Raw genomic sequence first — 15,080 nt, 5'->3', positions numbered from 1 at the left:
ATAATATGTCGACAACAATAATTATGATAACATTTAGTTGGTCTACTTCAATCTTGATTTAAGACTGAAATATAATAATAATAATATCTATGGACACTTCGCACCACGTCAGTCTGGCCCCGTGCTAAGTTCCTGAGAGAGTTGTGTTACGGATATCAGACAACGGAAATATATTTAACTACTAGCTGTTGCCCGCGACTTCGTCCGCGTGGACTTCAGTTTATAGCGCGCGATGTCAACAAAATTGGTGTCAAAAGCTTTTATAAAAAAAACCCTTGGTACCCCTTTAATCAAAACAGCTGTGCAGTGTGCACATAATATTTCATTTTTTAAATTAAACATTATATTTTATGTCAAATTTTAAAGCTTATTTAGCCCCCCAATGGGCATTGTCCAAAAAAAATCACATCTACTTTTTATATATTTTTTTTGTTAAAATAGGTTATTTTAAGAATATCAATTAAATAATTTTGAAATTCATTGGCTAGTTTTTTCTCAATAAATTTTTAAAGTTTCGCTCTGACATATTTAGTATCGTAAAAAATATAACAATCGAAAAAAAACGGAACTCTAATATTAGATGATACCACCTTTTATAGAAATACTTTTGAGCAAGCGTTAGCGCGATGTAGGAGACGCACGGCGCCATCAATTATGAATTTTTGGAACTTTTTTTTTTTTTATTAAATAAGGGGGAAAACGAACAAACGGGTCACCTGATGGTAAGCAACTACCGTCGCCCATGGACACTCGCAACATCAGAAAAGCTGCAGGTGCGTTGCCGGCCTTTTAAGAGGGAATACGCTCTTTTCTTGAAGGTTTGCAGGTCGTATCGGTCCGGAAATACTGCTGGTGACAGTTCATTCCAGAGTTTTACAGTGCGCGGCAGAAAGTTACGCGAAAAACGCACTGTGGAAGACTGCCACTTATCAAGGTGATGAGGATGGTATGTTTTTCGCGTGGGACGATAGCGAAAAGTTGCAGGTGGTATGATTCCGAACAATTCCTCAGAGCACTCCCCGTGATACAACCGATAGAGGATGCATAGTGAAGCTACATCTCGGCGTAATTCCAGGGGGTCCAAGCTGTTTGAAACACTATGGCAGTCAACAATTTGAGCAGCCCTTCGTTGGATACGATCCAGAGGGAGCAGTTGGTATTTTGGCGCCCCTGCCCAGAGATAAGAACAATATTCCATATGAGGCCGAACCTGCGCCTTGTAGAGTTGTAGGCGTTGGTCCGGACTGAAGTACTGTCTCGCTCTGTTAAGAACACCAAGCTTCTTCGAGGATAATTTGGCCTTACCCTCAAGATGATATCGGAACTGGACTTCGCTCGATATGTTGACGCCAAGTATCTCAATGCTAGGGGAGATTGTTAAAGATGTGCACTCGAAACGAGGATAAACGACCATTGGTGACCTTTTAGTGGTGAACGCGCAGACTTGTGTCTTGGTGAGGTTGAATTGGACTAAGTTACGTCTACCCCATTCAGAGACCTTCTCCAATGAATTCTCCACCTTAGACACAAGTTCGTTTCGACTCTCAGTGACATTTTGCCGAGAAATATTAGGGGAGCCGGTATATACAGCATCACCTGTACATACCGGCATCAGCATCATCCGCATAGCAATGAATGCCGTTGGTTGGTAACATGTCATTGATATGCAGTATGAATAGAGTAGGCGATAGTACACAGCCTTGAGGGACACCAGCATTAACAGACTGAGTTTCCGAGCATTCGCCTTTGCCTTCGAACTAACTTAATTTGAACAAATTTACGCATTTTCACCCCCTTACAACCCTTTTTTTGAGTAAAAAAGTATCCTATGTCCTTTCTCAGGCTTTAGACTATCTGTATACAAAATTTTATTACAATCGGTTCGGTAGTTTTGGCGTGAAAGCGAGACAGACAGACAGACAGACAGAGATACTTTCGCATTTATAATATTAGTATAGATTTTTATTTACTTAATTTTTTTTATTAACGCCTCCGTGGTCTAGTGGTATAGAGCGCGGCTCTTAACTCGGAGGTCGTGGGTTCGATTCCCGCGTTGGAAACATGCTATTTCCAAGTTTGGTTAGGACAATGCAGGCTGATCACCTGATTGTCTGACAAGTAAGATGATCCATGCGTCGGATGGGCATGTAAAAAAGTCGGTCCTGCACCTGATCTCTCGCCGGTCGTGTCGGTCTTCCGTCCCACTGGGTTATGAGAGTAAAGGAATAGAGAGTGCTCTTGTGTACTGCGCACACACTCGGGCACTATAAAATTACTCCTGCGTAGCTGGCCTGGTTTCAATGAAACCGGCCACCGTCACCGAAAACCGGTGTGGGAGCCATTTATTATAGATTTTTATTATATGATAGTTGATACACATATTTAATACACATCCATGACCCAGAAACTTTGAAAACTTTTTGTTCCGTCGGCGGGAGTCGAACCCGCGACCCCCAGCTTGAGCTACCAACAGCTCACCAACTGAGCCACAGAGGTCGTCATAATATAAATATAATGGAGCTCAATAAATGTCCCGGTGTATATAGTTTAGAAGTCATCCATCAGAAAAGCGTGTGAAGCAATGATAACTGAAGCTCATTAATACCATGAAACTAAGTTAACAATCTATAAATTACTTTTTCTTTCCTAATGGCCTGTTATTTTAAATAATAACGAAAATTGGACGACCTCGTTATAAAGTTTAATGTAATAACTAACATGATCGGTTGATGTCATGAAGTAAAGACAAGTAAAAGGCAAATCCCACCAAAACATTAAATGTAAAAAGGAGCCAAGCAAAATATTGCATTGCCATGCAATATATCTATCGTAAAAAGTTTTCAGATCACATTCAAGCCAAGCCTTCAATTTATTTTGTAATTTAAATCAACATTCAGTGAATTTATCAATAGTTTTCTTTATTTTATAATTATTATAGTGGCTCGGCAATGAGCACAAGAAAACAAATATAAAACTTCATATTTGGGGTAGTTCATACTTACACAAACGGCAAGCGTAAAGTGTTTTTAGTATGTAACGATGCATATGGACGATGGTACCCAATAAATCCAATCAGTCGCTGATTATTTCTCTAGTGCTCATTGCCAAGCCACTATAATAATTATAAAATAAAGAAAACTATTGATAAATTCACTGAATGTTGATTTAAATTACAAAATAAGTTGAAGGCTTGGCTTGAATGTGATCTGAAAACTTTTTACGATAGATATATTGCATGGCTATGCAATATTTTGCTTGGCTCCTTTTTACATTTAATGTTTTGGTGGGATTTCATTTCTTTTTTTAAGGTTTCTTTTCTTTTCAGGTCGCGTTAAAACTTTTCTGTACTTAGCTTAGCACCCATTCTCTATCTCTAGGTATATATTCTAGATCGTAAAATTAATTGATAATAACAGGTAGGTACTTCTACAAAGTACAAATTCTATGACGATAGCCCAAAAACTTTTGAACTTTCAGGAGGTTGTTCGTGCACCGATGTTACTTTCGATTGAGTATTACGACCTATCCCGGATTTTTTTAAACCATACTAATTATACTCCGTAAACAAGCGATACTGCGATATAAAGGGAGTGCTACACCATCTATCGAGCGAGTATGGAGTGTTCATCGTAATTCGCAGTTCTGATTTCATTTATATTTTAATCGAATTTAATTATCATAGTTTCATTGTTAACTGTGTTAACACTATTTTTCCTTTTGTACGTAAAATAATCATTATGAAGTCGAAACTCATTTTTAATGTTCTTGCAAAGCCACAAATATAAAAATCTTTTCTTTTATTTAATAAAATTATATTATACTTTTTAGTTTTTAGGTTTCCTTGCCCAAAGGATGAATACGGGAGCCTATTCCTAATGAGTCTAGACTTCGCTGTCTGTCTGTCGTCCGTCCGTGTGTCACGAGGCTAGATCTCGAGAACCGCAATAGCTAGATATTTTTTTTTTTACAAATTATGTACTTTTGTTGTCGCTATAAAAGCTAATAGTCCAACTAAAATAAAATAAATAATTAATCGGGGGTCTCATACAACAAACACGTTTTTTTGCCCTTTTTTGCTCTATATCCATAATGGTAAAAGTAAGGTTTTTGAAAATTTCAGAAAATACTTAATTGTATTTCAACTTTAATAATAAGTAATAAAAAGTACATAAACTTGTGATTTAGGGGGGCTCCCATACAAATTTACGGTACGGAACCCTATGTATGCCAGTCCAACTCGCACTTGGCCAGTTTCATAATTTTTCCTTTCATTGTGGATAACGACCTACCTTGTTGCCAAATTTCAAGGTTCTAAGTCTGCTAGAAGTACCTTAGTATTTTGATGATCTGTCAGTCAGTGAGTGACAAAATGTAGTAACTTTGATCATCCGTAACTTTTAAACTATTTATCGAAATGTAATGTAATTTGGAAGTTAAGCTAGTTTTAATACTTGCTCCTAGTCACCGAAATTCTAAATCCCTAGCTTTGTTAACATCGAAGATAAAGGGGGTGGGAAAAAGCCGCGAACCGCTTCGAGAAAAGTATGCTACGGCCGTGCCTTTGCTAAAAAGCTTGGCTGGAGCACTGCCGTGCTCCCAGATTATTAGGCATACAATTAAGGTTATAAGGTAAGTCAAATAACGAATTAGTTTGTCGTCATAATTTAAATCAGGGTGCTTAGTCAGATTGTATCCGATAGTTACGACAGTGAAGATACATGCCAAATGAGAATGACAATACTCTATATCAGAGTGTGTGCATCTGCAATGCGTTAAATCAAACATCTCCGATTTGTAACTTTACCATCGAAATTATCGAATTCAACTTACGTAACGTACCCCTATAATATAGGGGACATATTATGTCGATGGTTGATTAGGTATTTGATGGCTTAGTAAATGATTTTAAATTATGTATTGAGTCAATAATTTTGACTACTATCACGTGAAATCTGACCTTAACTTTAAGCAAAAAGGTTCATCCCATAAAAGAAATATAACAGAATACAAAAGTAAAAAACCTTTTACGTAACATGTATATTTCATAATGACATACTAGAATTCATAAGATCATAGTAATATTCTTAAGTTCCAATCCACATGGACCCTATAAAGTAAACAATCTATGTGCAACATCAAAGGTTCACGTTTGGCTAACATTTTAAGCTTTAGTAGTAAAGTAAATATCTTTATTAAACTAAAACAATAAAACTAAATTACAATAAAAACTAGCGTAAAAAGAGAACAGTTTAAATATAAAAAAGGTTGTCATCCAGACTGCTGCCTTTAGGGAGAGTGCCCAGAATACTAGCCACATTGCCCCGCTGTAAGGCCAGGCTTAATCGCTGGCCAAAATACGCTCCAGCCCTCTGGTCACCTGTGCGATCTATGAGGCGGGATGATATAAGATTGAAAAACTTTTTCATATCATCCCCCCACGGGCCTAACGTTTCAAACGCAAGCGGCAGAAATATGTAGTCACGGCTTAAAGATACATATTTTCGCCGCTTACGCGTTTGCGCTTCGGACGCCGCCGCACCAGCCGTCACTGAAGTTCCATGTAAATAGGAGGCCGCCAGTGTGTCGACACATGTTGCGTCCCACACCAAGCACCTCCCACTTTTCCATGGAACTATTGTTAAGCCGTCGGGTCTCTTGCCATCATCACGGGCAATACCATTCGGCTCTAAAATAGCCGGAACGTTGATGGAGACAAGAGCCCGACGTACAACATCATTCAATGCCGCGTGGCGCGACAGACGACCAGCGCTCCGCTGGCAAGAAAGCCCATGGTGACCCAGACGATCTACCATAGATCCACAAGGGCAGCAGTGTGGATGGTTTGTTGGCAAACCTAGTCGCAGACTGATGGCAAGGGAGAAGGTGGTATTGTCCAGTAACGTGCCTAAATTTGGAGATGGAAGTGCTTGGAGCCAGAGTCCAGATTCCCAAGTTGCAGCAGCCAGAAGACGGGCCCGCTCAGCCGCGTCGGAACTAGAGATAACTAGCTTATCAAATACAACACGGCAAAGCGGCTCATCCCAAAGACGCTGCAAACAAATGTTGGCTGGAACGGCCCCATTGGCACTAGCTTCTCTCCAGGCCTCTAACGCGTCACTATAAAACGGAAAATCAAAGTTGCCAAAAGAAGGGGAGAGAATTTGGCGGGTCAATGGACTGGTACTATTTACTGAAGATAGAAAGGCTGGAAGAGCAACATCTGACACTTTCCTGATGCCGATGCCCCCAAAGCGAATAGGGAGTGATGCTTGGCACCACGCCCTATCCGTAAGTGAACAATTAAAAATATGGGTCAAAATTTTACGGATGGCTGCGTCAAAAGAGGCCAAACTATTGGTAAATTTCCAAACTGGAGAACACCTTAGAAAGTAGGTAAATTTTGGTACAAACAAGCAAAATTTGATAATTTGAAAGGCCATATGAATATTAATTTTTTCCAAACGATCACAAGAATTTTGAAATTTCAACATTTGTTCCTCTAGGAATAGTGGAATTGACTCCTCCAAAATAGGAGCTCCTAAAAGGCGCAGAGCGTATTTATCTATTACTTTTAGTAGTATATTTTTTTATCACATTGACATTAAATTCTCTTAACGACATTCAATATTTTTTAACATATTATTATTCAATTGTGATTAATGACACAAACTTAAAGTGTACACTAACATTATTTTCAAATAAACAATACATCTCAGGTAAAAGTTATCTGTATACCAATTGAAAAATCACCCTGTTGCCTTTAATGTTATAGCCATGGTGGTTGTCTGATGTCATATTAGTCGGATGGTCGGTTTACTTTACTATTTCCAGCGCTTAAATACTTCGACATGTCCACTTTCACGGACAAAGCAATTAACGAACATAGGCTTCCATCTAAAAACATGTTTATGCTTTCGTACTCTTTTATTAAATACCGGTTAGCTATATCTCACTTATATTGTAAACGAGCTTGTTTTCTTCTACTCTTGGCCGATCTATTTTGACATTTAGTAGATTCGAATAATGATAAACGAATGATCGATTGATAATGAAAGACATATTAACACCTTTTACCATTCACGTAATTATAATGGAATCATGCGTACGATGACCTTTAGGCTGCCTTGTAAAAGGTATTTTATATATATTGTATGCCATAATAATATTATAAAAGTAATTAATTATTAGCCGGCAGTAAATAGTCGACCAATTAAATTTTTACAACGTAAACTGCGCAACCTCAATTAGGCCTACTACGAAACTGTTTTGAGCCTCAAACAATAGGAAGAGAATGCCGCGTCTTCCTCTAACAACGTCATTTCACGTTTATTAGAGTAGGACGTGGCATTATCGTTCGATTGTTTGAGTCTCAAAACAGTTTCATGGTACAATGCCTGGTTTAACTTGTGTCGAATACCTAGTGCGGTACAATGCCTGGTTAAACTTGTGTCGAATACCTAGTGCCTCACAATATTTCCCTTAAATAACTCATATAATTTTCTAACACTTTAAGTTTAAAAAAGTATATGTCCGGCAGATTACGTTGACCTTTGATGGAATAATACAAGCGAAATACAAAAGAACACGTAGAATTTAGCTTTAAGCAAACTTTGTGTTATATTTTTGGAATAATATTATATTATCAATAATAGCTTACAATTACTTTGACAGAAAATAATATTATGATCTTTCATGTCTTTGCTGATCGCCCTAAGTTACCCTCGCTCTGAACACTAATCTAAGTATAACCATAGAATATATTATGTTGTATAACCACATACCAACAACGATAAAGATAGTAAATGAAATAAAAATAAGATAAAACAAAAGTTGTTACATGTTTATCACACGGACACAATTAAATACATTTAATGAGTACTGCACGGGCGTCGGGCTAAGGGGTTTCACGAACGTGTCTCATTATTTCTGTTTGTCACGAAATACGATAATACTGAATTACTGATCAGGCCTCATTGTGATTGCATAACGCACCCTTTCACACGTTTCTGTTTATTTGCCCTACTGACAACTATCCGTCGATTTTAGTATTATATGTTACTATATAAATGTTGCTCACAATTTTGCCCGCAGTTCGATTGATACACACTCTGAGTGAGTTTCTGTTTATTTGATTTATTGACTACTGTCCGCTGATTTTATTATTATATGAAGTTGCGGTTTCTACGGTAGTAATAACTAGATATTGCCCCCAACTTCGTTCGCGAGAACTTTGTTCACTGCGTATTTTTCTCGGTGTTCAAAGTACCTGACTCAGCAACCGAAGCATGAGCGATTATTGAAAATACGAAGTATAGTAAAATTGTACATGTAGCGACAGATATAATGTGTTTTAGTATAATATAATGGATTGCGGCTTTCAGCATTAAAAATCACATATTATGTTATTCTTATTCTGAAATCTTTAGTAAGATTAAAAATAGTTGCTCAATTCGAAAAGATAGGATTTAGAATTTGTAGAATCCATCTACTACTGGATAGTAGAGATATTAGAGTTAGAGAGAATAGACAGATTTAGTCATACTGATTTTAAAAAATATAAGTGCATATTGCATAATCTACTCTGATATTTGAATAAAAATTAAAATATGTAGTCTTTTACTTATACAATAATATCAATTAATTGTATAATGCATTTTCAGCACTGAGATATTTGGCTGTAATTTCACACTTGCTGCGCGCAATGCCTACATGGTTATTGTAGCTGAATATACATATTATATTATAATCATTCATGTTAATTGAGATATGAATTGTTTGGCAATTATATATTATGTACAACAAAACAAAACAACATACTTAAACATGGAATAAGTATATTTAAGATGATACTCTGCCTCTGCATACTAACTAGTGATGAACTGTTGCATGTACAAAATATCCCCTTTTTTACTAGCTCTCTCATACGTACTTTTTTTTTTATGAAATAAGGGGGCAAACGAGCAAACGGGTCACCTGATGGAAAGCAACTTCCGTCGCCCATGGACACTCGCAGGATCAGAAGAGCTGCAGGTGCGTTGCCGGCCATTTAAGAGGGAATAGGGTAATAGGGGAGGGTAGGGATGGGCAGGGAATAGGGGAGGGTAGGGAAGGGAATAGGGTAGGGGATTGGGCCTCCGGTAAACTCACGCATTCGGCGAAACACAGCGTTTTGTGAGAAATTGTTCTGTGAGAATGTGGTATTTCTCCGGTCGAGCCGGCCCATTCGTGCCGAAGCATGGCTCTCCCACGTATAAATTTACTTACTTATCCAAACCAAATATTTAGGCCTTGTTCGGAATATTTAGCAGATAGTTTATGTGAAGTTTACACAAAATCGGTCGAGCGGTTCTTCATTAATCAGTTATTACATTTTTGTAATATATTAAATAAATGGAGAATGATTTTGTTAGTAGGGATTTTGCTATTTTTAAACTTTTTTCATTGTTGACAGTACAAGCAAGGTTTTTTTAATTATTTAACTTTATACGTATCGAAGCACGTACCGCTAGTAAATAATAAAAATATGAAACAGTTTTTAGAAGAACCATGTAAGTACCTATAATCTGCATTCAGAAATTATAAGTAAATAAGAAAACAATATTATGATGATTATTTTCACTTCACAACTACCATTTTAATGTAAATGCAGTAAAAAAATGCATTGTAAAGAAGAAGCATGTAGCAACTACCATTGTAAAGTAAAAATAATCATCATAGTGTTTTCTTATTTACTTATGATTTCTGAATGTGGATTATTATTGGTACTTACATGCTTCTTCTTCGCCCCATCCCCTACCCTTTTCCCTTCCCTACCCTCCTCTATTTCCTTCCCTACCCTCCCCTATTCCTTTCCCTACCCTCCCCTATTCCTTTCCCTACCCTCCCCTATTCCCTCTTAAAAGGCCGGCAACGCACCTGCAGCTCTTCTGATGCTGCGAGTGTCCATGGGCGACGGAAGTTGTTTTCCATTAGGTGACCCGTTTGCTCGTTTGCCTCCTTATTTCATAAAAAAAGAACCATTCCATTTTCCTTTTGTATAAATTTTTGAAGTCGATTATGTAAAATGAACATATTAAATTAAAAAAGAGGAGATGAACAGTAAATTGTTTATTAAACTTACTCCCGCTAAGAAGCACTACAAACTTGGCGTTACAAGTAAAATAGCGGACATTCTTTAATTGGCATCTTTTATTATCTCAGAAAGGTATTCTCAAAGAAGAAAATATTTTTACAGGTATCATTTTGCAGTGCTCTAGAAAATCTTTTCTCTTTGGTATAAGATCAATCTTTGCGCTGCCCTATTTTTGTCTTCTTTACTAAGCATCTTCATGATATTACCGATCTTTTAGAAATTTTATGTTTTTTCGTGGGAATGCAAGCGACGTTATTATTAGAAATTTCAGCTTGCTACCATTTCTTATTAGAATAAAGTTCCTTGGTATTTTAATAAAATTAAATACAGTATCAGAAACTATCGGTAAAAAAACCTGCAAGTAACTGGTTTTGTAAGATTTTGTAACAAACGACGTGGTTTATTGTTAGATGTGGATATTTTAAACGTTATTTCAAACTTGCGCATTATAAAGCAGTAATCATATTGTCATACTGATGCACCATCAAAGACCTACGTCATTTGGTGAGGTTATGCCAATTCAAATATTGATTGGGATCTTACAGCTGGCTCTTCATCATCTTTCTACAATCATTGCAAATATATTATGAATGCCTTAAAATTACGCTATAAAGAGCAATGTAGTAAATATGCTCCGAAATATTACATTACAATTTATCATACATTTTTTTTAACAATTTACATACAATTCGATTATTTAAGTTTACTTATATTTTAAAACAAGTATAGATAACTATTTCAACTCGTCGGATACTCGCAATTTAAACATTGTCACTGTTAATTGACAAAACTGCTCAACTAACAGGCTTTTATGGGGCGGCGGAGGGCGCGACTTCCGGCGTTGTCGGACGAGTGCCGGGCCCGACCGCGCCGGACGACCGGACGGACTGGACGCGTTAATTGACTATACGTCAAATTGCCGCGCTCATCCAAATATAGCCATTGATTTTCAACACCCTGTATTTATAGTGCCCCGCTATGATGCCACAGTTGCATATTTTAAATACTTTTATATTTGTACCTTTTAGAGCCCCCGCAGACTGCAGACTTTCTTTTGGCCGATAGTTTGATTTGGCTCTTGATCAGTATAAAGCAGTATGGAAGAAAATCAAATCAAAATCAAAATTGTTTTATTTTTGAATAAATTTAAAATAAATGTTTTCAGAAAGTCCTACATGATGCCTACCACCGGTTCGGGAACTAACCCGGCGAGAAGAACCGGCGTAAGAAACTCGCACGGGGCCCACTTTTTTACCAAAAAAAGTGAGAAAAAAACTAATCTTTTAAAATAAAGTTTACAATTTTGTAACTAAATATTATATATAATATCCATATACATAATTGTAAGTCCTATAATAATGAAGAAGTAGCCTTGCAAGAAGCCATCCTACTCCCAAGGTGTGCCATCGTTTATGAAATCATTGACCTTATAATAGGCTTTGGCACACAAACGTTCTTTAACTACTTTTTTAAATTTATTCATGGAAAGATTTTGAACGTTTTCTGGGATTTTGTTGTAAAGGCGTATACATTGACCTTTAAAAGACTTTACTAAGTCTGATCACCGGCATATCTAGCTTGTGCTTATTTCTAGTATTCCTAGAGTGAATGTCACTTTTAACTTTAAATTTACTTATATTTTTTCTAACATTATTACATTATCCAAAATGTATTGAGAAGCAACAGTTAGAATACCAATTTCTTTAAATTTATCTCTCAGAGATTCTAAAGCAGACATTTTATAAATAGAACGTATGGCTCGCTTCTGCAGCACAAATATTGTATTAATGTCGGCAGCGTTTCCCCATAAAAGGATTCCATATGACATCCTACTATGAAAATAACTAAAATATACTAATCGTGCCGTATCTTCGTCAGAAATTTCCCTAATTTTTCTGACTGCATATGCTGCAGAACTGAGCCTACCTGCAAGATTAACAATGTGAGGACCCCACTGTAATTTACTATCAAGTGTAATACCTAAGAATACAGTGTTGTCTACCAAATTCATCTTCTCATCATTTAATACTACATTGGTTTGGACTTGCCTAACATTGGGCAAAGTAAATTTTATACATTTTGTTTTACTAGAATTTAAAAGTATGTTATTAACATTAAACCAATGTAATATTTTTGAGAGAGCACTGTTTACCTCGTCGTAGTTCGACTGTTGTTGCTTCACTTTAAAAATAAGTGAAGTGTCATCAGCAAAAAGCACTATCTCAATATTATTATCCTTAACTAGATAAGGTAAGTCATTTATATAGATGAGAAAAAGAAATGGGCCTAATATAGATCCCTGTAGGACACCTAATTCTATTTTGGTTCCTTTGGACCTTTTAGTATTTACCTCAACCCTTTGAGTCCTATTTTTAAGGTAAGAAGTCAAAAGGCTGAGAGCAGAGTCTTTAATTCCGTAGTGGCGCAATTTCCTGATCAATGTAGCATGCTCAACACAATCGAAGGCTTTGGAGAGATCGCAAAACACACCTAAGGCATCCTGCGACTCCTCCTAAGCCTCAAAAATACTGCAAAGAAGCATCCGTTGTGGATCGACCCTTAGTAAATCCGTATTGATTATCATGTAATAAATTATTAGAATTAAAATGTACTAGTAATTGTTTTAAAATAATTTTTTCAAATATTTTACTAAAGGTCGGTAGAATTGATATAGGCCTGAAATTCGTGGAATCCGATTTAGTTCCAGCTTTGAATAAAGGAACAATCTTGCTATGTTTCATTAAGTCAGGAAAAACACCATTTTTTATACAGTCATTAAAAATAATTGCTAAATGAGGAGCTACGATGTCAATTATTGATTTAATAATTTTTGTGAACATGCCCCAGTGTGTGAAGTGCGCATATTACAACGATACCGAATCGGTCGATAATTAAGTTTGATGGGCTATACGATTACCTTCAAACGTATCTATCGGCAAACTGTCGGCCGATGTTTAATCAGTACGGCGTTCTTCCACGCGCGCATATGACTCTGATTGTATGGTCGGCCGACTCGGCAGAAATCCAAATCGTGTTAAATTTTTCATTCAAAAATCTATCGCTGTGAATGGAATCGTGCGAGAACAATCGGCCGGCTGTTGTCTAGTCTGCGCACTCTACCAACAACCCAACTGTTTAGCTGGCGTAGTGTGCGCGCTAACAGCCTAACAAGTAACAACCCAACCCGACCAAACTATCGGCCGATAGAAGTCTGCGGGGGCTCTAAAGGATCACAATGTGATAATAATAGATATAATAATTTTTATTTTAAATTCACGGGGTAATAAAGTTGAAGCAATGACTTTTAAATTCAGGACATGGTAGGATTGGTTGGACGTTTGACAAAATATGTAACCACACAAGAAATGCAAGAAATGTCACCTATTTCATATCTTAAAAGTAATGGGGTTTATAACATTTCTATATCTATAGCGTTCGTCTGTTAGTATCTAAGGAGTTCATTTTTAGCTATAAAAATTATACACATTCACGGGCACAAATAGAATACATAATCTGTAACATTTAGCGAGGAACAAAAGCCCTAAATATGTTCGAGTAAACGTTCTAATTACACGACTTATTTAATAAAGAACCATTAATATTTAACCTGCTCATTTGAGAGCTCGACTCGCCCCTTAGCCACAAAGGTCTTAAGCGAAACGTTTTACTAAGAAATACATGTTCCGTTTTCTTGTATGACTACTGCGCCGCGCTAAACATAAGAGCATTGAAATTTTCATATTTGTTACTTAATGATACGTTGAATATGTTTTTACTTTGAAATAATTATAATTATTATTTTGTTGACATTTTTCATCTCTATTAAAGACTGCAAGGTTTAGTGACGTTGTGGTTGGTATATAATTGGTAATAAATATGTATTAATTTCAATTAAAATTATATTATTTGATGTACTTACACGTGCGGCTCAAAATAACTTGACATATACATTAATTTTGCAATTTAAAGTAGCTAAAATGTGAACATTTTGATAAACAACAAAACAGCACTATTTTTTTAACTTCAGATTTATAATTTACTCGACGTTCCTTACGTACAATTTACAAACAACGGGCGAAATAAATCAGGCACAATTAAGTCATTTTCTTGTAAAGAATTCACGAAGAATAATTTGTGAACCACCGTGAAAGTTTTGAGACTCTAATTTGAGAAAGTTATAGGTGCGTGAGTAACGAACACCAATAACACGGTAACGAAAAGGTCGGGGGATTAATAATGCATTTACTTAATAGTGCTGTACTGATTGTCACCAGTGCCAGCGCCTTCATTGCTTTAAAATTTGGATAAGTAAGTAAAAGGGGAGGTAAAATTTTGCGAAGTAAAATATCAACAACTAAACGGATAGTACTGATTGGGCAAGAACTTAAATCACAATTATTACGGCATACAATTACTATAATAATACACTACCCCTACGCTGTATACCATTAGGCATTATGACAATGTAATGTTATCAAGACCTGATAATTGAATAAGATACAACATATGTAATTATTACTATGTCGTTAGTCCCAGTTACAGAAATCCAAAGCTTTTTGTTCTATAAAATTTTAATCAACCAATTTTCATCCCGCATGCAAAAGAAATAAAACTTTATCTATAACCTTTATTACGTCGGACGATAAGATATCGCAGGTCAGTTGTGACATAAATTGAGCACATTTTTCCACACTAAATACCTAATAGTTTCATGTGTCGCGTGTTTAGAAACTAATTTAATGAAAACAAGGTTTCGTAAATGTTATTCGGGTATAATGCGACCCCCGTATCGTAATGTGAGGGTGGCTCGGAACTGACTTTGTGGATACCGTAATATAAAGCGGCACGTCGCGACTCGTTAATACTCAACCTGCTTTTACTATTCGCCAATGACAAAATTGCTTTATTCTTTTTACAAACTATTCTTACCTTACAATTTCGGACATCT

General features: G+C 36.4%; 1 protein-coding gene across 2 annotated transcripts in view; it reads left to right on the top strand.

The window, feature by feature from the left end:
* LOC121727241 (lachesin-like) overlaps nucleotides 1-15,080 on the top strand; it is a 45,018-nt gene that overhangs the window by 2,295 nt on the left and 27,643 nt on the right. The gene's annotated exons all lie outside the window — the stretch shown is intronic.

The sequence above is a fragment of the Aricia agestis genome, chromosome 5 (assembly GCF_905147365.1).
Source record: "Aricia agestis chromosome 5, ilAriAges1.1, whole genome shotgun sequence".
Classification (NCBI taxonomy): Eukaryota; Metazoa; Arthropoda; class Insecta; order Lepidoptera; family Lycaenidae; genus Aricia; species Aricia agestis.
Note: the sequence above shows the minus strand (reverse complement) of the source record. Positions and strands in the feature narration are given on the sequence as shown.